The 23,985-nt window shown below is 45.0% G+C and overlaps 1 long non-coding RNA gene across 1 annotated transcript; it reads left to right on the top strand.

The window, feature by feature from the left end:
• The first annotated feature begins 1,321 nt into the window (after positions 1-1,321).
• LOC309673027 lies at positions 1,322-23,778 on the top strand. The gene is made up of 3 exons (XR_014269280.1): positions 1,322-1,483; positions 15,697-15,881; positions 18,397-23,778. It is a non-coding gene; the product is annotated as an uncharacterized lncRNA (long non-coding RNA).
• The last annotated feature ends 207 nt before the right edge of the window (positions 23,779-23,985 follow it).

Below are 23,985 nucleotides of genomic sequence, written 5' to 3' on the forward strand. Positions count from 1 at the left end.
AGCACTTTCATTCATAGGTCAAAGGGTGCGGTGCACAGAGGAGCATATGGTAATCCCTACTGTAGAAGGAAAAACAATGGCCTGGAGCATCATATCACTGAGTATCCAAGTTGGGAATCCCACCTGAATCAATCCTGTCTGCAGACAAAGCTGCCACTTCCCCATGAGTGCAACAGGTAAGTTTTTCACAGGCTGGGGCGAGGTTTTCTTTGGCATGCTGCGTACCTTTCGTTCACAAGAGAGCTGAGAATGACAGCTAGCAACCAGCCCTCAACCAGGGCCTCACTTTTCCTAGAGGCAGAGCAGGGCCTGCAAGGAGAGTATCTTGGTACGGTAGGACAGGAGTTCCAGCCAGGACAGCTGAGGTGAAAATCCTGCACAAATCCATATGAGACACCCTTGCAGCTCAAGACATCCATCAGCTAATCCTCCCTTTGGCAATCTCCCCACTTACCCCTTCCATCAAAGGAGCTTGGATTACAACGGCTGCTGTCTTAATGAGTGAGACTCTGAAGGAGGCTGGTTTCTCCGGGACAAAAAATACTTTGCACTGTCTGGATCAACTTGCCTCTTAAGAGAACCAGGCATTTAACAAACTGTTACTGAGCCTCAGGAGGGAGGTGAGTACTAACCCAGGGAGCTGTGCACACAGATGAGTTGGGGCCAAGAGAAGCTAAGTGCTTGTCTCATGCTGCAAAGTAATCATAACCTGAACTGGGCACAGAATGTGCGTGTCCCTCCTTGCAGATTTTTGAGCAGATTGTGAGGCCAAGGCCCTGGCCGTCACTGTCACTACAGATCTAGTGGTGTTCTTTGGCAGACGAAAGGTGTTAACTCACGTTTCCTGGCCACACTCCGATTTGGTTGACTATATTCTTGGTTTCTTAAATTCCTGCCCCACCCAACCAACCAGTTTTGGCTGTTTGCTGATTCCACCAATTGCTTGTTGCTGTTGGTTGTGGAATGACCCCTCTTTCACCCTGGAGCTCAGTGCATTGTATTGCTTAAGTGATCTCAGGTTGTAAGGTTATCTACCATGACATTCCTTGTTCTGGAATTGCAAGATGGGTTCCCCCCCTTTCCTTTCCTTGGAAGTATGGCTGTCACAAGGAGGATGGTGGAGTAGGGTGGTCTCATGTGCTGTTGAAGAGCTGATGTGCTTAGAGAGGGCTTTCCAGTTTCTCAGTTCCTCTCATCGCTGTTTTCCCTGTAACTATCAGAACAAACTGCCCATGCCTCCCTAATCAAAGAAATGTGAAGTTAGCAAGAGGCCCCAAATACATTTCCTGGCAACAAGACAAAAGTAAGTCTACTGAGAAGTTTATGCAAAGAGGATATTTCTAGTATATACAGTTCTGTCTTGTTCTCAGATGCCCATACCAAAGCAATTACTGTATGGGAGATGCCGACTGGCTGGAAGAACCTGTTCATTCTGGGTCTGTAATGGAGTCTGTGAGGAGCTCAGCTTCTGGTGTGGAAGAAGGTAAGTGTGTGTGAGGAAAGGAGGCTGGGACATGTTTATTTGGGAGGGTAACCTTTCTGGGCTGGGAGCCTACTTTTTAATTTATTTGGTGGTCCGGGAAAATTCGTCACATCACATTCTTCAGCTCCTATTTCCACTGAGGCGATTACATCACCCCAGAGACTTAGCTAGCTAACAGGGATGCAGCTGTATAAAGTGCAGGCTGGCCGTTTCATGATGGCAGTGATGCGGTTTGTCCCTAAGACAAACAAAGTTGCACAGGAGAGGTAGAAGTCTGGGTCCAGCCGGGGAAATGCAGGTCCAAGGCCAACTCTGAACTTCGAGCCAGCTCACGGATGGTTTTTTCCATGTCTGCTTTTACCCCACCCTTGAGCTCCTTACATCAGATCCAGAGACACATGTGGCCTCTATGTTCCTGTAAGCACAACGGCTGCTGTTTCTGGGTTCCCAGGAGAAACACCCAGGACGAGTACCAGGGGTTTCCAAGTGATAACTCATATGGTCTGAGAAGCATTTTATGGTCTGGAGTTGCAGGGCATCTTGGCTTCTTGACAGCACTGTATTTTGCAAAACAAGGATGAGGGATCAAGGCCTGCAGGAGCTGGGGCAGAGACTGAGACACACGGTTGTGGCAAAGTGCTGAGAGCTGAGGAAGGTGGAAGGGGAAAGCCCTAGAGTGTGAGGTTTCCACGGTAAAGAATCAGTAGCTCTCCCACTCGCATACTTGCTTTTTGGTGTCATCCCACGTGCTAGCATGAATATAGGAGAAAATGTGCCGTCTGCTGGGTCACAACACCTTGGTACGTCATGCCTGGGTTCAGACTCTCAATATGCAAAGGGACGTTGGGGTATTTAGTCATGGAGTCTCACAGCACCTCTGAGAAGTGTCTGAGTATTTTACCACCGTTTCGCTTACAGCAGTGGTAAAACAGCATGGGGAATCACCTTTCACAGCTAGAGAGAGCGGCAGTGTCAAAGCCAGGAGAAAACTTGGGGCTGCCTGGTGGGCAGCTCGCGGTGTTCTCCTCCAAACCCTGCTGTTTCCTCTGCAAAATGCTGAATCTGCTTCTGAATCCCATGTCTCATGTTTCTAGCCTATCTTTAGACCAAAACCTTAACAGCAGTTTAAAACTGGCATAATTGGTTTTGATAAAATGCATCTCTAAGCTCCTGCAGGCAGGGTTTCTGTTTTCAAAAGCCGAACTGTTCCTGCAACGCAATGCAACCATACTCTCAGAGAGTTAATAAATCCATGCGTGCCCTTTAAAAGAAGAAATCAGGAGGATTTTTTAGACATTTTTAGGCAAAGGTTCTTTTTTTTTCTTTTTTTTTTTTCATGCAGCCTCCTTGGTAACCAGTTAAAACAAATTCCTCCAGACTGTAAACTAGAGATAATGGAGTTCGCCTTTAATCTCAGTCCGCTACAGATCAAGTTACCTCTTAGAAATTACTTATCCTGGCCAAGCAAATGAATTGGAATTGATGTTCTTAATTGTTTTCTAAATTGCTGTTCCCCACTCCCTTCCTCCCCTTCCCTCCACACAGCTGTTTTGCATCAGAGACTAGTCTAATGGGTACTGTCACTCACACGAGGGGGTGAAGTCATGTGGTCATAAAAGAGAAAGATTGGGGGAAGAGAGGGAAATACCACCCAGTGCATTATCTGGCTGTGACACACACAAATTGAATAGAAATAATTCCTCCTAGGGGGCTAGTCCCAACAATGGACACATTTCTGTCTTGGGCTAGAAAAATGTAGAGAGTTACTCCGTTCTCTGATACTCGTTTCTCTCTCACAGAGAAGGAAGATGATTAAAGTGCTAGTTTGGGACACAGGAAACCTGAGTTGAAACTGCTGACTCGTGGCAAACTCCTTTGTCTGGTTTTGTGCAAGTTGCTTTGTTTATGCCTTAGTGGCTGCATTTGTAATACATAAATAATAGAATTCCCTTCCTTTCTCCTCAGAGCAACAATGGTCTTCATTAGCTGTATCTTATAAAACAGCTTAACCTGCTCTCCATCTCCAAAAAGTGTTTCAGTACTCTCTGTGTTTACATTGATTAATCTCCAGATCATTTGGAACTTGCGTTGCAAAGCCTTTGGGCTCTGGGAGCATCAGGCCAGGACTTAACACCAGAATCCCACCCCTCTACATCCCCTAAAGTGGGGACAGATCTCAAGACTTAAGCAGGAACCATCTCCGGAGGATGTTTTGCTCATACAAAAATCATTCCTGCATGTGAAGTGTATGCAAACAAACTATTTCACCAACTTCTGTGTCCTGCCACTATGTTCCCTCCTGACCTATAAATGACCAATAATCCCAGTTTTGCTGCCAGCAGTTTTCCAGAACTCAACTGTTCCCTTTCAGACCTTGTACTTCCATGGACTGGCAACTGTTTTCTGCTCATCTATCCATTCAGAGTAGAACCTAAAAGAGCAGAGGTTATCCTCTTCTTAACCTCTCCCAGAAGGTCTTTCTTGACAAACAACAGTCTATCACTTACTCTCATTACACTGTCAAGTTATTTTTCTGAGGGAGACCAGGGAAATGGAGAATTTGCTGCCCACATAAAATCCTGAAGTGCCTGCTGGAAAAGCAGCGGACTCTTGGATACCTGTTTGTAATATATGAGAACACTGTATAGAATAAGTCCAAGAATAATGGCAGGAAAGAAGGAATTTTATACAAAATGAGTTAAAAATTCATGCAGACTGCTGGAAGTGGTGAGGAAAGCTGACTACCCACCGTAAGCGTGAAGACTTTTTCCCTCCTTTTCAGTGAGGGGAACAGGGGATTGCTTGGGCTCACTGCAGCACTGCACACAACTATCAGGTACCAGATCATTGCTTACAATAGTGAAATCATTTGCATTTATTCTGCAAATGCTGACTTGTGGGAGTTGCACATTTAGCATTTTTCATAACTGGAAAGAGACTCTAACCCTGGCTAGCCTGTCCTGACAGACACAGCCACTCTGTTTAAGCAGCCTTGTTTCTTACAAAGTGTAATGCAAATAGTTATGATGATTCATATTAACATCACAGTGCAAATGCCTTTACTTCCCTGAAGAAAGGAGAAGGAAAAGAAAATCTACCTGTGACAAACCTTAGTTACGTGACTGGGAGGTGACCTGATGTGGTTATGGAGAAAATGGTGTGAGAATCCAGAGGGGATGTATTTTGCTTTGCTTTGCTCTTCTGCAATTAGTCATTTCTGAAACAGGTAGGGCCAAGAGCTGGTCACTGTCCTGGAAGGAAGAAAATCAAATGTGCAGGGTGTTGTGAGTGAGGTTTTCGAAAGCATGAATATGAGTTAGGAGCACAACTTTGAAGTCATGTGAATCTGGTACACCTAATTGTCTAATACTGGGATTCATTCATCTGTCTAATAGTCTAAGTGCCCAGTTCAAAGCTAGTTTTTGGAGATCTCTCAGAACTCAGGGTGGCAAGCCAGGCAATTCATGAGGCTGATACATCTTGCCCATTGCAAGCACTATGCTAGAAGGCTTGTCGCCTCTATCAGCAATAACAGGAGTAGTCCCTTACCTGGTTCTGTCAAAGTGATCCAAAACAGCAGACAGTATTTAAAGTGAGTAAGTGTCACTGTGGCTTACAGGAGAATGACCTCTAGGAAGGGATGGCTACAAAAAGATGTAGGTAGGCAGTACCGTCCTTCTTCTGCCTTCACATGTGGGCACTATTTTTCAGTCTGGGAGGGAAAGCAGACAAAAGGTGATTAGAGCAATGCTCAGGAAGGAACTCTGACCTTCTCATCACAGCTTCCTTTTATCACAGGAGGATTTTTCTAGCTGTTAGAACTATAAGCTGAGCTCCTGCACTTTTTGCTTGTTACCAGTAAGGAAGAATCTGCAACCAGCATTTTGCTGAAGAGGTGCCAGGAAGAAGGGAACCCAGTGTGCCTTTTCTGTAGCAGTGTGTGCTAATAGCAGGACAGAGAGAAAACTCATTTATGTCAATGAAGCAAACAGATGTGACCCTTAGATAGTTCTGCCCTTGCTGACATTAGGTACTTGCTGACTCCTTGAATAGCCCCATTCAAATCAATATAACTGCTCTTGGAGTGAGATTCTGCTCAGTGTTAATGAAGATGTCGGAATCTGGCCCACAGGGAATAAATGCGTTGAGCAAGAAGGGGCTCTTTTATAACCTCTTTCCTAGAACATGTTTGGAGGCCTACATTTGCAGCTGGTTCCTATCTCAAAGCCAGGCCAAACCAAGCCCCCCCCTCACCAGAAGATGCAAGCATGCCCAGACTTTTGGAAGTTCAGCTCCAGATCCAAACATTAGGCCTGATCCAAAGCTGATAGACTCCCACTGACCTACAGACATTTGGACTGAGCCTCCATGACTTGGGCCTATCCTGACTCAAAGCAATACACTGTACACCAATACTACTGGGGTGTCTGGGCCCATGTCTGTAAGAATATGATCCCTTTTCTTTTTTTTTCCTCTTGCTTTTAAATTCTTTTTAGGGAAGGGATTGGTCTCAGGGAGGCATAAACTCCCTTCTTTTCCATCCCTGATTGAGTATCAAACTCCTCCGCTGAGATTTCTCCATGGAGACATTGGGTTTTCCTGGCAGGCAGGGTTGCAAACTACTCAGCGGAATGTCTACAGCTCTGCAGCTCCGGAGGAGCCAGGAGGCTGGGCATTCCAGCCAAGGGAAATACTGCTGTCGTCCCAAGAACACTTTCATGGAGACTGAGGTGCATACTGGATTAGAGGCGGCTAAACTGGGTTCTTGGGGGTTTTTGTTGGTTTCCTTTTTCCCCTCGAAAATCTAAAGCATGGGGAAGAGAAATCCACAGACGACAAATATGGGGATCCTTGTGGATGTTGCAAAATGTGGTTTGTTAATGGATCTTTTTACTTCTGGTACTTCTGGCTTGTTCGACACATACGCGCACATACAGACATACAGAGAATAACTTGGCAAGCTCATGTTTTCGTGGCACAGCACCAGGAAATGGGAGTTCCCCTCCCAACAGAGAAGATCAGGGCAATGAGGCAAAGGTGGGGAATCAGACCCAGCCTGAGTCTCAGTGGAGCGCTGGCCCGGACAACTCTTACACAAATAATCTCCAGGAGCTCTGAACCCGTGCTTCATTGTGGACACAGACAGTGCTGTAGAAAAAACAGGCTGAAATTGCTTCTTTTTCATGGCATCTGTAGTGTAAAAATGGTTTTCGTCCAAGACATTTGTGGTCGGAAAATCCTGACACCTCATAAATTATCTTAGAGGCGCAACAAAGCTTCAAAAAGATGAAACTCAATGCTGAGGTCAGCAGGATTTTTTTTGCATCTTCTGCAGTGGAGGAGCGTTTTCAGTCTCAGGAAAACCACCACAAAAAGAGGCAGCAAGAAGCAAGAATATTTCTTGGCATGAGAGCCTCTGAGCTCAGGGGAGTAAGGCGTCTTCTATTATTTATTTTTGGCCACCTCTGTGTTCACACATCATCAGAACATGATCCAAGCGACCAGGGGCAGCCTGATAGTGAGGTGGCTGCTGCAGTTAGGTGACACTTCCAGGTCCACCCAAACACTCAGGCTAATTACCCCTGCATACTGCTTGAGCACCTTCCAGGTTTGGTTTGACAAGACTTTACGTGAGGTGGGTGTGGGACAGGGGTGAAGTACTGCAAAACCACAGTAGGCTTCAGCGTGAGTTTGCAGAGATATGAAACAGTGTTGTGAGGAATGGTTTATGCTCTCTATCAACTCATACCCACAAGCAGCCAGTTGGCATTTTTTAAAGCTGTTTTCCTATTCATCTTGACTATGGATACAAACCCACTGCTGGAGCTCTGTCTGCCCTGCTGCGTGAGGCTAAGCAGGCTGCTTAATCCCTCACACCTTCCGATAACGATAGCTAGTTTGAATGAGGATAACTGCCTGCCAGTTTTCTTTGCTTTCTTCTTGGATATTTCTTCTTTGCTATATAGAGAAGAGTTTCCTTCTTCCAGACAAGAACATGATGGGGAAAGAGGACCTTGAGGGTGATGTTACACACAGCCCTTTTTAACACAAGAACCTCTGCAGGTTCTTAGTTACCACGGTAGTGGGGTGGCAAACAACTGTCCTCTGCTGTACATTAAATGCCATGTTGCTGAAAACAGAGGGAAATTGAGGTGGTGCTTGGAAGGAGAACAGACACCTTGTGTCCAGGATGGCCTGTGGTTCCCCTGTTGTGGTGTGTGGCAGGAAGGATTTAGCCAAAGCCAGTTAGTTCAGGAAAGAAGGGCTTTTTTTGTGGGGTGAAAAGTGGAAGAGATATTTCTAAGAAGGCAGAGACCCTTGTCTCTGTCAGGACAACATCTTCTGTCCTGTAGCAGGCCCTGTTGCTACTCCTACCAGCCTGCTGCCTTATGCAACTGCTGCCATCCTGATCCATGCCTGGCCTTGCCCTGCGGTGCTCGTGGCAGGAGGTCTGGTGTGCTGCGCGGTGCTGGAGTTGTGCCTGCAGCCTGGTGAGGGCTGCTTGGGAAAGGCGATGCCCAGGATGTGACAGCCAGCCCTCCTGCAGGGTCACAGCGCAAGAGGGATGCTGCCAATGTAAAGCCAGTTTTGCAGGCAGGGACAATCCTCCCTGGGACAGACAGTGGGTTTTAGGGTCGTTATTTATCCCCTTCCCTGAGTGATCATCAAAATGCTCCATTTTAATCTGTAGCATTGCCTGTTGCTTTTATGTGTGTTATTTTGGAGAGTGAAGTTACAGGGTAAGATATGAGCTGCTTTCCATTTCTGTGGGTGGACAAAACTTACAGATTTAAAACTTCTCTCCATATGTTCAGCCCTCTGAGTCCCTAGCAGGATCTGACCTCCCTGCCCACTTAGTAAATCAATGGTTTCTAAGGCATGTAGAACTGATTTTATGGCAGCAAGATGCATTTCACTAGATTTATGTTATTAAACTGGAGGGGGGGAAGCCTCCTTTTATTTGGGGCAGTCCTTGAGTTTTACAGGCTTGTTTGAGTAAGTAATTATTTTGGTAATGCTGGGGCCTCCTTTATTGAATCGTAAATGCATCCTGAACAGCTCTCGGAATAACAAGCAGACCTTTCCCTGAAAGTCTATGGATTGCCCTGATTAGCAAATCTGAACATTTGTAGTTTACTCTCCGATTAGCTTTGCTGCTAGGGGCTGCCTTGGTTCATTTCTCTGGAGCTACTCACAAGATTAAGCATGTATGTAAATGTTTGCAGGATCAGTGCCACAAAGGAAAAAAAAAAAAAACAGCCCAAAAGCCGTTTCTTTGGAAACATCCTCTCTGACCATGTTAGGAAAAAGGATCAGATAATTGGGATCTTTATGATGCTTATTATAAAAAATGTTCTGGAACTAGTTCAAGCACCAATCAGAAACCACATTGTTCCACTAAATCACTTTCAGATGCCATTTCAGATACAGAATACAATTACTCCTAGTTTAAAAATATAAATGTTCCCTTCATAAAACACACACACACACGCGTGCGCGCACACACACACACAACTATTATAATTTCTTTTATTTTTATCTGTCTTGGCTGGAGTTCAGGTCTTCCACAGATGATCTATCAACAGATTTTGTACCATTTCTTTCTGCCAGGCGTGCAGAGCGCACTGTACAGTGCAGAAGAGCCCTACAACATGGACATTAGGACTTTACATACAAAAGAGCGCTTGCACAAGCCGAGGGGCTGGAGGCCCAGACTTGGATGTGTATGTGCTTAAGAAATCAACTCAAAGCAAAACCTGGAACAAAGATTCTGCCCAAATGTTGCATTAAAAACCCACCCGAGATGCCTGGAGGGGTTCCTGGCCTGTCATTTTTTGTTATTGGATAGTTATGGGTTTTGTGAAGCAAACTCCCTTCTCTACGTGGTGGCTGCCGCCCACGAGCTCTCCTTGTTGTTAGGAGAGCATGGAGGCCATCTGTGATGAGCTCAAACTGCAAGTCAGGCCCTGTTTGTAATCGGGGGACCCACCCGCCGTCCGTGCTGTTTATGTGCGAGCACATGCTGAGGTGCAGGCAAACAGGGAGGTGTGAAAAAGCCGAAGGGGGAAAAAGCTGTTACGCTGTGGGCTGGATGGGCTGGACACCCTGTGCCTGCCTGGGGTCATCACAGCATGAGCCCACTGCCCCAGGACAGCCCCTGGTTAAGACATTTAATGTTGGCAGACAAATGCAATCTCCTTCCTTCTGAGTCAACACACAGACAGGCACCTCCAGAGGTTTTCTCAGCCTCTCTGTAAGGTGTGACTCATTTCCTAGGAGGGAGCATCTCTGCAGAGAGGTATGGAGGGAGCCAGAATAACTTGATAGCTAACCCCAGGGCTTTTGTAGGCAGTAAGCTGATTGGAAAGGGTTCCAGTCTGCCCAGCAGCAGCCCTGAGCCTTGTGATTTCACAGTGTAGCTGCTGGGCTGTGCAGGGGACGTTTCCACCTTGCCAGCGCGCCATCCCGCCTCTGCGTTGGGACTGTCTGGGACATTTCTAATGGAAAGCTTTCCTCGTGGTCAGGAAATCATCCTTCGTCATTGCTGAAATCCTTCTCGAAAGTGGTTCTGTTTTGGTGAGCCCAGCCCCAGCCACGAGTCTGCGGGAGCACAGCCTGCTCTCCTGCCAGCCGGCTGCCTTGTTTTCCAGGGCTTGGGGCCCCTGTGCTGCATTCAATCCTGCTGTGGGACGGGAAGCCCACAGACAGCCGGAGTGTTGCCCCAGAATCCAGACAAACCCCCCAGAGATGCCAGACCCCCAACAACCTGGCAAGAAGCCCTGGGAACCTGGGATCAAAACAGGGATAACAAGGCTTAGCTTTCTACCCCAAGGCTAGGGATGCTTGAGGATGCTGCCATCTTTCAGACACTGCAAGGGCCATCTTTTTTTTTTTTTTTTTTCTGGGGCGAGCAGAGGGATTTCTCAGCATCAGGACAACGTGAGAATCTTGAGGGCTGCATTTTGGAAAAATTTATATGGAAACATTTTCATATTTTCCAAAACAAAAGATGCTAAGGGGTTTGTTACTAAGGGAAAATTCCTGCACTAGTTTTGCAAAGGCTGGGATTTCTGAGTTTCCTCAGCGCCACTCATGGCTTCTTTAGGAGGGCTTAATCCCAACATTGAGGGGAATGGCCTTTGAACTCAGTGGTAGCTTAAATACAATGTGTGAAATCCTGGCCAGTGGACTCCCAAGGACTGGCACCAGCAAGTGAGATCGGGAACTCAGGTATGGTGTGTTAGCTGACATTGATTGGGCCTTGTGGTGGAGTAAGGGATCTGCTCTGAACCAAACTCCTGGCTCAGATGGCCAAAGACCACTTTGCTCCTGTGTCTCCAATGGCGGGGGAAGCAAAGTTTGAATGGAGAACAAAGCCATTTCTGAAGAATGGATGTTTAGGCTGATGCACGAGTTGAAGAAGCATTTTATAGCAGTCTGAAATAAATCCGAGAGAGGGGATTTTTAGAAGCACAGGCTGTTCTTCCTACCACCAGTGACTGATTTTGCAGTGGGAACAGAATCAGGCTGATGCAAGGTGACTGTGGAAATTCGACCCTCAGTGCTCAGAAGTTTTAGTGTCCCTGGCCAGAAGAGTAGAGCTCTTGTGAGATGTGATTACTTCTCTTATGTTTCGTTGTTACAATAGAGTCATAGAATCTTTTTCAAAGGCCAAGACCCCCGTGTACCTCACTGCATCCCTAAAGAACATCCCAGAGATTTTTTGATCCAGCTAGGCAGTACCCTACCCAGGTCAAAACCAGCTCACAATTCCCTTCAATGAGTATTTTTTAATTGTTACATATTAGTGTCATTAATCACTGTTTTTCAGCAAGATGGTTGTGGCCTTTGCTGCAACACGCTGATTTCTGTTTAAAAGAGAGGTCGCTGACAAATGTTTCACAACCCTTGCAGTACCATGTGCTTCTTACCTCAAGAACACAAGTTTGCTCTGCAAACAGGAAACATTTTTCACTATTGTGATGGGGAAATGTTACAGATCCCGATATTGCTAAGTAGAGATGCATTATCAGGTTTGGGGCTACTCATGAGGCACTAGTCACTGGTAGTGTGTGATTATTCAAACCTCTCAGGTCTTCTGTTTTTCAAGATTATATTCCTAGCCCTTCCGATTTCAGAAGAAAACTCCTAGCACAATTAGATAACTGCACCTGAAAGTCTAACAAAACCTAGAAAAGCGGTGAAAACATGTCACATTTCTTGTTCTTTTCTCTCTTCTTTCTCCTCTTCCTTTTTGTGCTTGCCTCCTGATTCAATGCTGAGTTTGGCAGCATAGAAAACTGCAGTGGGAAGAGCCAAGATTGTTTGTGCAGATGGGTTTAAGCTGCAGTATCAAAGGTGCAGCTCCAGCCTCGGATCCAAGTATCACCAGAATTCAGTTTCCATTCTATCTGATGGTTGGGCTTGAGCTCTTCTGCACAATAAAGAAAGCTTAATTCACCTACATGGAGGTGTGGAAAACCAAGTGTCAGTAGTTATTAGCAGCAGAGGAACAAGTGCCGTGTTTCTAGATATGTGCCTCTTCTGGGGCTCACTCCTCATTCCACGGTAACATTGAAAATGCCAGAGGAAGCAGAAGCAGCAGGAGCCGAGGTAATGGGCTCAGAATGGTGCCAGAATGCCACGGGTGAGTTTCCTTGCAAGCTGCCCATGGAGAGGGCCCGTCAGCATGCACCAACAGAGCCATATTTCATTTGCACATAAGAACCCAGGATTGTCCTGGGAGGCTGCATAAGAAATGAAGCTGCATGGTCAGTGCGAAACCAATAACAAATACTGCGTTCCCTCCTACCAAGAGATCAGAGCGCAGGGGGGTGCCTGCAGTGGAGGAAAGCTGGGACAAACGCAGAACAGCAAGGATGTTTGTTAGTTCTTCATTGTATCTCTTACCAAGCGTAACTAACCTCACCACCATCAGTAGGGATTGTGACCATGGAATGAACCCAGCTCCAGGACCCACTGGACGTTTTTCATTAGAAGATTTTTAAACAAGACATGTTATTTTTTTGTGCAAACATTAACAAGTACCTGTTTTGAGTATTTTTTCTGAAGAAAAGAAAAGCAAAGAAAACCCCAAATAGAACATTTTTATAATGCAAGAAAGTTCTGTTTCCACAGTTTTTGAGTGTTCTGAAATTTCATATTTTCAATATGGAATGTATTTGGTTATATTTTTTGAATGTTTCAGAAAATCAGCGTCAAAGTGGAACACGTCTTCATATATCTATCAAGTCTATATAGTTTGACTATGCGAAGTTTATTTTCAAAATATTACCTTATCACCGTTATAAAATGTTTTTACCCACTCTAGAAGAGCAAAGGAATTTAAAATCATGGGAAAACCTCATGAGACAGAGGACCAGAAGGAACAGAAAGGCAGATGGCACTGAAGAGAAACAGAGGAGAAGGCTTTAGGAAGGAAAGAGGGCATTCAGTGAAGAACCACCAAGGATAAAAATGGACAAAAGCAGGCTGAAGCTGAAGGATAGATTCCCTGGTGTGGAGAAGTTCTGCCTAGGAGGATGACTCTGGATAGTCCACAGGCCTTGACCCAAGTTCAAGTGGTTGTGCAAGAATGGTGATGGCAAGGAGGATGGGGATGCACTGAACACTGTATTGCTTTGTTTGGATCTATCTATAAGTTTTATGCAACCTACCATAAAAAGTAACACTGCTAAAAAGTTTTGCAAAGCCTGTGTGTCATGGGCTTTGACTGTCGTGTCACTGAAGAGGTGATCCCTAACTTAGAGCTTCTACAAGGCTGCAGTGGTGGGCATATGTGTGCTTTGATTAGTAACATGAGCAAGACACAGAGGCCTGGAGGTCTGGTTCCTGTGGGGTGATATCAGAGCTCCTGGGTTCAGGATGTGCAGGGAAGGCCCCTGAAGGAGGCAGTGCTGTAGGCTCAGGAAACCTAAGGAGCACTTTTCTTGTATGCTGCTGGGAGCCTGGAGATCCTCAAGAATAGGGGCAGAGCCTAGCTTCAAGCACGACGACTTTTTTACAACCAAATACCAGAGCAGGGCTGAGAAAGGAGGAGGATGAAGATGACATGCTTTACTCCCAGCACCTCTCCATCGCTGGCAGGGAAACCTGTCCCCCAGGGCAAATTCTGTAGAGCCAGCTGCAGCCATCCCCCTCTGAAAAACACACACGCAGTGTGGGGTTTCAGAGGCTTGCAGGGGCCCTGAAAACCACCTCTTGGGTGTGCTCCAGTCTTGAGTAAACACTTCAAGGACACCACTGAGGTCCCCTGCCTCCCAGGCAGCGTGAGCCAAAGTGATAAAAATTGAAATAAAACCCCCAAAACAAAGACAGAAGGAGAAAATGCTGTGAGGCCCAAAGGGCTAAGGATGTGGGTACTGCTGGGCTTAATTGTCTTCTTCCTTGCTCTGTGAGGAGGAATGTTGCTGGGACAGCGTTGCTGTCTTTTGGATTGTTACTTGTTGGGCTTTTTTAAATATTTTTTTCTTCCCCCAAAGCAAACAGGCAAGTGACGTAAAGCAAATGGAATTGCGGTTCTGAAGCCGGGAAAGTCGGAGATGATCCCAGGCTGCAAAATCCAGATCTGGGTTTTGAACTCCCTGTGTAGCACAAGGCTGTGGAAGCCTTCAGCTGGGCTAGGTCTGCTGCATGGAAGAGGGGGCAAGTGGCCAACTTCAGGGTCAGGTTCAGGTTTGGATTCTGAAACAAACCTCCCTTACTGAAAGTTCAGGGTCGTTCCCAGAGGCTCAGGAGGGAAGAGCCAATTCCAGCCCTTCTCCTCTAATAGGTCTTGGACTTACTGTAACAATTCATCTGGGCCCCTAATGAGCAAAGCCATCTTCTTTGTGATGACAGTTAAATATGTGCACAGGCTCATTCCTCAATCAAAGGTTTATATTGTATTAGGTTTAAATTATTTCTGTACTGTGGGTGCACCCTGATTTCACAAACCTTGCAGGCTGTTCAAGTTTAGAACATGTGGAGAACTTCTAAAGACTGTTGAATTAAGGCAGGTAGATGTCTTCTCACAACCTGCGACCTTGTTTCCATTATCAGCATTGAATCCATACCATTGACTACAGGGACGTGAGGGGCTGGAAACATCTGCAAATGACACATAAAACAAAAGCCTTAAGCTCCATAATCACTGCAAATCTGTGATTGCTCCTTGGTTTGAAAGCTGGAATTCTCCCCAAACTCATGGACTGACTGGACTGTCCATTGGATGGTTGGGAAGGAAGCAGTTATGATTTGATCAATATTTCAGGCAAATCAGTGAGGTCGATTAAAAGTGAACTCTGAGAGCATGTTCGTATTGTGGGTTAGCCACAAAAGAGATTGCTTTGAGCTCTTAAGCCAGCAGAAAGCATTACAAGTCAATCATGTCCCCTCATCCTTATGGCCTCCACAGGCATGAAGTTGAAGGACAGTTCAAGGAGATGGAGCTGATACACACAAAGTAACCCCAGAGTCTGTGACTAACTCAGGTCGGTGAAAGAGGAGTAAAGGGAGTGCAGTTACCGGGTAGGAAATAGGGTCCATGAAACATGCAGGGATTTCAGACACTGGGATTTTTTGCAACATTTATTGGAACAGACAGGCTAAGAGTGCTGAGGGATAAAGGATCCCAAATCAAACAGCCTAATTGGTCTCAAATGGAGTGACTAAGGAACTCTCTCCATTCCAAAATGGGTCAAATTGCATTTTAGAAGGAGATCTCTGAAATTTGAGTGTGAGGCCTGGATAGAAAAATGAATGGATGAACTCATAATTGACATGGATTCCATTATGGCTAATACCTGTGTCAGAGCTGCCACTGAATATGGCCTGCAAATCCAGTCTGGGGGAATTCCCTTTAGAGATGTGACCCAGGTGAAGCAGACTATTTGCCATGAGCCTGTGAGGAACTGAGACTTTAATTGCAAACATATGCCTGGGTAACTTTCCAGCAAGTGAAAACTAGGGGATAGATAGAGACCTGCTCTGAAACAGATGATCCAGAAGGGCTTTCACTATCTCCAGTCCTCATAGTGGGTTTCTGTGCTCTCATATCACTTTATGCTGAACAGAAAATTATAAAGAAAGGAAACATGATGTCAAAATATAACATTGACACAAAGACCATTGTGATTTTAGGAAGAATGAGGGTGAAAATAAGTTCCTTGTATTTTACTTTGACATGGTTCCCTGTTTGTGTCTTCTGAAAGGCAATGGTCTGATCTTCAGCTTTCACCTGTCCTGGAGAAGACGTAAAGTGGCATGTGCCATGAACAGTTCTGCATGGGGTCAATTCCAGTCTGAGAAGATGGCCTCAAAAACAAGGTTGTCACACATTTGTGATGGCAATCAGTGTGGCTGCTTAAATTGCCCGTCCAGGTGTTCAGCAAGCAGGGTAAGTGCACTGCCTGGGCACCAGCTCCTGGATCAGGTTGCTTCCAAGGGCGATAAGGGAACACCTCTCCTCCCACATCCAGGGTCAGGACCAACAAGGTGTATGAGCACAGGCAGACCTACAAGGTAGCTGAGGCAAAGACCAAGGGCAAGGGCCCAATTTTAAGGGCTTCCATGTGAAGTGGGAAGGGCCCTGTAGAGGCTGCTCGCGGTTATTTCACATTGGTTTTTACAGCAGTCTGATCCCCGCTTGCAGTTTCACTTTATCAGAGCTGGCCTGGAGGGCAGGTGGCCAAACCCCAAGGAAGGGGGAGAGACTACAGAGCTTTTTGATGCGCTCAGGGCCTTGGGAATGCAGACTGTGTGTTTAATCTTGTCTGTTGTTGTCTCTCGTGACTGCCTTGAAGGTTTTCCATGCTTTGCAGAATACCTTTAGTACTAGGAAGTCTATGTGTGTTTGTGCTTTCCTGTGGGACCTGGAAGCATGTCCTTATGCATAATGAGGGGTGTAGAACTATTGTCCTGGGTGACTGGGAAAGAGCGAAGGGGAACATGGGCTGGCATTGACCACAAGAACAGAAGGGATGACCTCAAGGGAATTTTCTTTTCTGAAAGTGTTTTTGTTTGTCAGGTGACCTTGACAGGACAAGAACTTAACAAGACAAGAGCTACCTTGTGGTAACTAGACAGGAATGTTGCTGGGTCGGTCAAGTTTTGTTAGATTGCATGGCATCTTCTGGGTCCTGGCTTGGGAGAGGCAGCTCTTTGGTGTCACAGGTGGCCAGTCCACGGGTAACTTGGGCCTTTTCATCACTGGAGTCATTTGACTCCTGACTGGTGGAGGCTCAAGTTCTGGAGTGAACTGAGCAAGGTCTGTACTTGCTGTGGAGAACGGATTTCTCCTTCCTTGAGCAGGCATCCAGGTAAGGCAAGAAGCATATCACACATCAGCTGGGAGGTTGGCTTTTGGAAGAGAAACAAAGATGAGTTTCAACAAATAGGGCGCAACCTATGAGTGCTGTTTTTGCATCCATAACTACACTGTTCCACGTGACCTAAATATTAAGGTTTGAAGAGGCAAAGATTGTCAGTAACTTGCAGCCTAATTGCTGCTTTGTGATGATGTTTAGCAGTTTACACAGGCCAAAGCACCAATTTTGGTCAGGATAATTTTTTTAAGAGCAGTGTCTGGGACATCTGTGGCAAAGGCTCTGGTTATGCCAAGTAGTCCTGAGAATGAACCAAGAAATTTGGGTCTGCAAAAACTGAAGCATTTAAGAGTAAATATTCCCTAAACCGGTGACCACATGTCTAAAAAGGAAGATTTATGCAGCACTCTGTAATAAAATAACAACAGTGACGTATGCATACATGTACACACACACTCACTCCAGATAAGATCAAATATCCAACACTCCAAAGATGAAACACTTTTCTATTTAATTTTCTCCTTCTGACTATGAAATATAATTATTCTTGGACTGACGGTTCCAGGCAGAAATGCTGTAGAGAATTCTTTTAGCCACTGCTGGGGGTGAGCCCTCTCCTGTGCCTGTACCAATGTATGTACCCCCAGCCTTTTCCTGCCTGTAACTCTCCTTGCATATCCCAGTCCTCCTGCCTCTCAAGTTCTGCTCTCTTTGCTGTATGCATCCCTTTCCAGGACACTGGAATGCATCTCCACTTAGATGTTCTGATGTCAGTGATTTTAGCAGATAACATAGAGGTAGGGATTGGAGTGGAGCCATTGGAGTAATAGCGGGATCAGTTGGAAGGGAGGAAATGCAGAAAGGAGAGAGAAAGGGAGGTAGAAAGATAGGAGTGGAAGGGAGGAGAAGTGAAAAGGGGAAGGTGGAGAAGGAAGAGAAAGAAACTATAGAAAATGCAAGAATCCCAGAGAATGACAAATTACTCCTCTGAGCCATGTTATATACTGCATAATTTATACTAAATTGAAATTTGTCAATCTATAAAGGCTGTATTGTTCTCTTTTTCTCTTGGCCAACTACTGCTGACGTAAGCAGGAACTCTGCTCTGGGCTGAAGAAATTGAGAACCTAGCAAGCAAGCCTGGCACCCAGACTGGAGCTGGAAGTGGGATTTGGCCTCTGCTACAGAAAGACTTTGAGGACTCAGACTTAGAGGAACCCAGGGAATGTGAGGCTGTTGGGCAAGCTTCAGATAGGAGCTTTTAGACAGTGATTCTTCTACAAAAGCTAATAAAAATACATCTTTAAATCTCCTCCAGGAAGATGTCAGAGCTCTCCTGCAGAGTTAGCAAGCCCAACATAGAACAGCTTAGTCATCATAGGATAAGGCATAGGGGTTTAAGTTCTACTAGGAGTTCGTATATCCTGCAAGCTTACTAAAGGAGGTGCTGCTTACTCCATGATGTGTATAAATCTGTGTGCATGAGTTTGTATATATATATATATGTATGTGTGTATCACTGCGTATAAGCTTATGTATAAGCTGTTTTCTCCCAATAATTCAGAAATTCTGCCTTCGGCTTTGCAGACTCCAGGATCCTGGCCAGCTGGAGCAGGAGAGGCTGCCAAGTCCGTCAGGTTGATGGAGCCAGCAGGCTGCTCCACCTGACTGTCTGGAAGCATTCTTTTGTTCTCTTGGGAAGTTCCCAGCGCGTCTCCATTTCCTCTGAAAGAAGGTTCACCCATGGCTGCCAGCATCTATGTTAGGTCTTCTTTCCATGGGTGCTGCGGCTGCAAAACCCAGAGACCCATGGCCCTTCTTAGCACTGTCTTAGCCATCTCCCAGCCGCACAAGCCCTGAAAATTTCCAATCTGTAGCTAAGGAAACAGATGAAAAGGCACAGGCTCTTAGCTAGTGCTATAGCTGCTTTATGGGATAGAGGGGATGATCTTCTCAAGAATACTATATATCTCACAACCTGGTGAAGACAGTAACAAAACATTTTGCTGCTCTTTTAAAGGAGAATAACTTCTTTGTCAACAGCTGAGAAGATCCTGAAGAATTCCAAGGTGCATGAGGAGGTAACAAGGGGACAGATGAAATTTATGTTATTGTTAAGTTTCTATGCTAATCTCAAGAACGACCATGCTGAGAAAGTAAATCCTTTGCAAATGCTCGTGAATCTCTGGTATTCAGGTGCCCTCCAGGAGAGACGCAGAGACACCAATAAGATTTTCACCACTTGATCTCGGCATCTGGCTCTCATATGGTGCTGTGTTCTGCCTGCTCCTTGCCTGGGACAGTGTTCAGAACAAGTCGGATTTTCAAAAGTGATCTGTATAGGGGAGTGCAAGAATATTCCCGTTTTTCCCCCTGCCCAGGCTAAACAGATTGCTCCAACTGCACCTCCCCTTCTGAGTCCTCCTCCCAAGTACAGGTGAAGGAAGCTTCTTCACAAGACTTGGAAGCAGAGGCTTGCACATCACTTGCATTGACAGTTCTGTTATCCATCTGTAGTCATGCCCTGCTGTTGTACTGTCTAATGGATACTGTTGTCCCTTCCTGCATTTCAGCCTCGTTCTCCACTTGAAAGTGCGTATGCAGCAGTGAGGTGGAGCCCTGAAACAGGGGAGATGGATGGCAGAGAGAAAGGAGAGGTGGAAAAAAGTATCAGCCACAAGCCCAGGAAGTTCAATGAATGCATAATGTGTGTGATTGTGAAATGTGTAATACGTAGCAGAGAGCAGCTGTACTGGTTCTGGCTGACTCAAACAGTAGGTCTTTTTTACCTGTCATTAACATGTGACACGTTTACCCTGGCAAGGAAATCTGTCACTTTTGTCATACATAGAAAAGACATACCGCTCCATGCTCTTTCTCTCTTTCTTAGCATAGAGGTTCCCAAACTATGGCAAAGATCCCTGTCAACTTTCTTTATGTCTTTTGGAGCACTTACACTTTCATTGTTAAACTTTGAATAGAGAGTCTTCAAGAATGGTTGGTTCTCCAGACCAACTACAAACTTTTATAACCTTGCCAGCAATCCATGAACCAAGGGTGGGAAGTTCTGTTTTGGTCAAAAAGATGCCAATTTTTATAATTTTCTCTTTGATTTTTTAAATATAACAAGAATTCTTGTGAAGAAGAACTGCATGTAAAAAGGAGTTAAGGATTAATGAAGAAGCAAACAGGAGGTCTTTTTTTGCTTACGTGGAAAGGGAGAAAAAATAAAACGGCTGCTTGTGGAAACATGGAAGGTCTCCAGTATAATGACTAATAAGAATAATTTCAAATATATTTTCTGAGATCTGAACAGTATTTATATGCAAATACTATCTCAGAAGGTAGTGGAAAAAATCAGTTTTCCTAACATTGGCTGGGAAACAGAATTTGCAGTTCTGGAAGACTTAAGATTTCCATAGGAACCAGATGAGATGAAGTAGAAAGACTTAACAGAGGTGATTAAAAAGTATTTTGTACTGAAAACAAACTTTCTAGCTGAATGACATAAATCACATTTAAGGAGCAAATGGCTTTCTAGCAAGTTTAAAAAAACATGCCAGTATCTGCCCTTTGGTAATGCTGTGTTAGAATGCCTTAGTGAGAAGAGTGCTAAACTGCAGAGCGCAACCTTAGGGGAACCACGGGCACATCTTTGGGGTGGCACACTGAGTAATATGGGGTCCTGTTAATATTCAAATACATGCCAAAAAACCCCATCCTTGCTTCATAAATCAAGAAAGGACCTTCATTATTTTCCCTTATTCTGAACAGAAGTTGGAGGTGAGTCATTTTAGGCAGAACACATCATCCACGCTTCTGATGTTTGGGAATTTTAATGAGAGAAGGAATTATGGATGATATCCTGCATTAAGGATTTGACTAATTTTCTGTTTTGTTTTGGTTATTTTAGCAGTAGTAATTTCATGGGTTTTGTACTCACCTTCCCAAAGAATGGAGTCATCACAAACAAGCAAGCTAATTCCTCTGCAGTGCTATTTCTGTTTTGTTTTATTAGTGAGCTAAAAGAAAAGCTTTGATCTACTCTCCAGCTTGATATGTAATGAGATCTTTTCATCAAACTCTGTTCTTGATTGAACTTGTATTAATCTCAGCAAGATTAATGCGGGTATATGTTCTTATAGATTTCTGCACTCAAATGGGATCTTGAATTAGACCTTGCTGGTGCAAGTTCAGTGGACACCACTGCGGGGACAGAGATCTTTCTATAGAAAATTCATTGCAGGGTTGGGGCATAAAAGCAAATGCATTTGGCCTGAAGCACAATTAATTAATGCATGGCTAAAGCTTGCTTATATGTGTTGGTCCTTCTCCCATTGAAGTTGATGGCAAAAATCCCATGGAGTTCAGCAAAGTGAGATGGAATCTATACAGAAATTATTTTTCCCAGAACAACTTTGCAATAACCAGTGGATTTGCAAACTCCTCACTCTGACACACTGAAATAATTTGGGACTTTCATTCCATTTTGCTTTAATTGGACTTATGCTACATCTGAGTCTTCCTAAGTGAGTTGCTGTGCCTAAAATATGTGCAGGCATGTTTGCACTCTCTGAGGGAACACGGAGGTTAAACTAGAAGGCGAGGTTATATTAGCAAGGATATTTTCTTTTTATACTGCTTCCAAAGGCAACCCTGTTTTGGGCTTACCACTCTGGCTTGACCGCTCTGTGCCTCTCCGTACCAAATCATGCTGGGATTTGATGATAAAGCACATCCTCTTTCCAGGAGCCAAGCCAACCCCTACATCCTAACTCACTGGTGTTCTGGTACCTTAGGCACTTTGTGGTCAGAAGGCAGACTGCAAATGCGGGTATTAGCCGTGATGATGCTGGAACGTCCAAACCCACTGCAGGAAGAAAAGAAATCTCTTACAGAGCTGCTGTTGACCATTGTATTCCCAGTTCCTTCGTTTTTATGTTTCTCGGACTGTGCCAGCTGAGATAGCTCTTAGCTGGATACCAGCATTTGCAGGGCCTGATTTGGTTCATGTCTTCTATAAAAATTTTCCATCTCTGATCAAGGTATTTCAGATCAGGGTAAAAATGTGAGTAAATCAGAGCTGGCATCTATCCCAGACATATCAATTCCCTTAATTCCCTTTTTCCTGTGGCTTTGGGACAATCAAAATAGGGAATGTTTCCATTGCTATACCTTTATGAAAGTACAATATGTGAACGCTATATCCTGAGTCCATCTAGTGTGTTTCCTTACCTTGGTCGTTACCAACTGCACAGCTTTCTCTGGCAATTATGTGAAACGGAGCACTGCAGTAGAGTAAATCTTTTGGCAGGGCTTGGTTCCAGGGAAGATCAAAACCCCCAACGTGACAGTTAATGAAACAAGGAGAAAGAAGAGGGAAGCTATCAGTCCCAGCCAGCCAACACTAACAGAGTCCGAAGGCAACTGGAGGTGCCAAGGTGTCTGCTTGCAAAATTTGGAGAGAGCTGTGGGTGTCGTAGAGAGGGCTGCGCTGAGGCCACTTTTCCTGGCAGGAAAATGCACTTACGATAGCAGAGGAGCAGTGGAGACAACTCATCCTTTCCAAGAGGACACATACTCCCTTTTTCAAGATACAGAAGAAGCTGGCATTATTCTGTATCCCTTGGGCAAGGGTACTTTGCCATGGAGCTGTCCTGGGTGGAGTACGTGGAGCATGGCCTGGATCCAGGGGTATAAACTGAATGCACAGGAATTGCAAGGACAGGACGGCATGAACTGAGCCGTGCAGAGCACCTGGTCCCCAGGGGAGACAACCAGTGCCCTTCAGTGGGCATCATAAAGGATTTTAAGACAAAGTGTGGCAGTCTGCTGCAGCATGAGCCATAAAGCAGAGCTGAGAGCAAGGGCCTCCTGTAACAACCCTATTTATCTCTAAAGCAGTGTTTCTCAGACTGTGATCCATGGGCCTTTGGTGGTCTATAAAACATCCAGTGGTGGCTCATGAAACAATAGTAAACCCTCTCTCCTCCCCTCTAACAGCCACAGAAGCAAGCACACAAAGAAAATGGGAGGAAATAAAAGCTACTATAGATTAACTTTCAAATTTTAGTCTTTCATTTATTTGATTTGATATATGAAAAATATACAAGTTGGTCTTTGGATTATTATTTTTTTCTGAAAAAGGTTAATCCTTGGACTTGAGAAGTTTAAGAAATGTGGCTTTGAGGGTGCTATTTTTGGAGCCAATTACAACAGCATTGAATTGTTGAAAGATTCTTTTTGTTTGTTGAAAGATTAGGTTGAAGCCCTTCAGTCTATAAAAGAATAATAAACCCTAGCGGGATAAAATACTTCATTGCAATGAGGATACAAAAGCCACCTCAGAGCGGTATGTGGCCTGGACAGAGGCACAGGGCTGGCAGAGCTGGCACTGGTAATTACAAAAGCTGTTAGTGCCCAGAAGAAAAGACTGTGAGCTCTTGCTTTATTGAAGTTCTACAATCTCATCCTCCGCCTCCTACCATCATCTAGAGCTGATTTGGTAGTGTTTGCAAAATGATACCCGTTTACACAGTGTGCCCAGTCCCTGTTAGTATCCTTCAGTCTTGTACAATCTACTCTGAAATTAGTTGTTAGAATGGAAGGATTGGCAAATTCATTTCTCATGAAATCTTGGAGAGAAAACTAGCTCTCACTGACCTTTTCTTCCTTGCCAATATTGTCATCTGGGATGTTTCTGTTTTGTGGACCAGGCAGCGTACAGCTTGCGACTGTGTAGAGTTGGCTTTTCACAGAATCCCACTTTGAAGAGTATAGTTCCTGGGTTATTTGTAAACCACCTTGAGATACATCAGTAGTGAGGATTATGTAGCTGTGTGTGCCTCTGTTTTTGTGCAAATGATCTGCAAGTGCAGCTTACTGGAGGGTATGGCTGGGCTGAGGACCTTTTGGTATGTTTGAAGAGAGGTAGGCAGTCCAAGGTACAGAGATTATAAGAGAAAATAAAACTGCAGGTAAAGACCAGGCGTGCCTTTCTATTGTCTCCTTGAAACAACACAAATTCAGCAGTGGGAATGGCAAAAAGCACCTCAGTGCAAGGGGTAGGGGTGCGTGTGACACAAACAGCAGATGACAATGGTGTCATGGGTTATGGGCAGAGAGCCCCATGTCCCTGCAGTCACAAGGAACAAGAACTTCACAGCCAGTGAATTA

Source organism: Vanellus vanellus, assembly GCF_965231255.1.
Source record: "Vanellus vanellus genome assembly, chromosome: 5".
NCBI lineage: Eukaryota > Metazoa > Chordata > Aves > Charadriiformes > Charadriidae > Vanellus > Vanellus vanellus.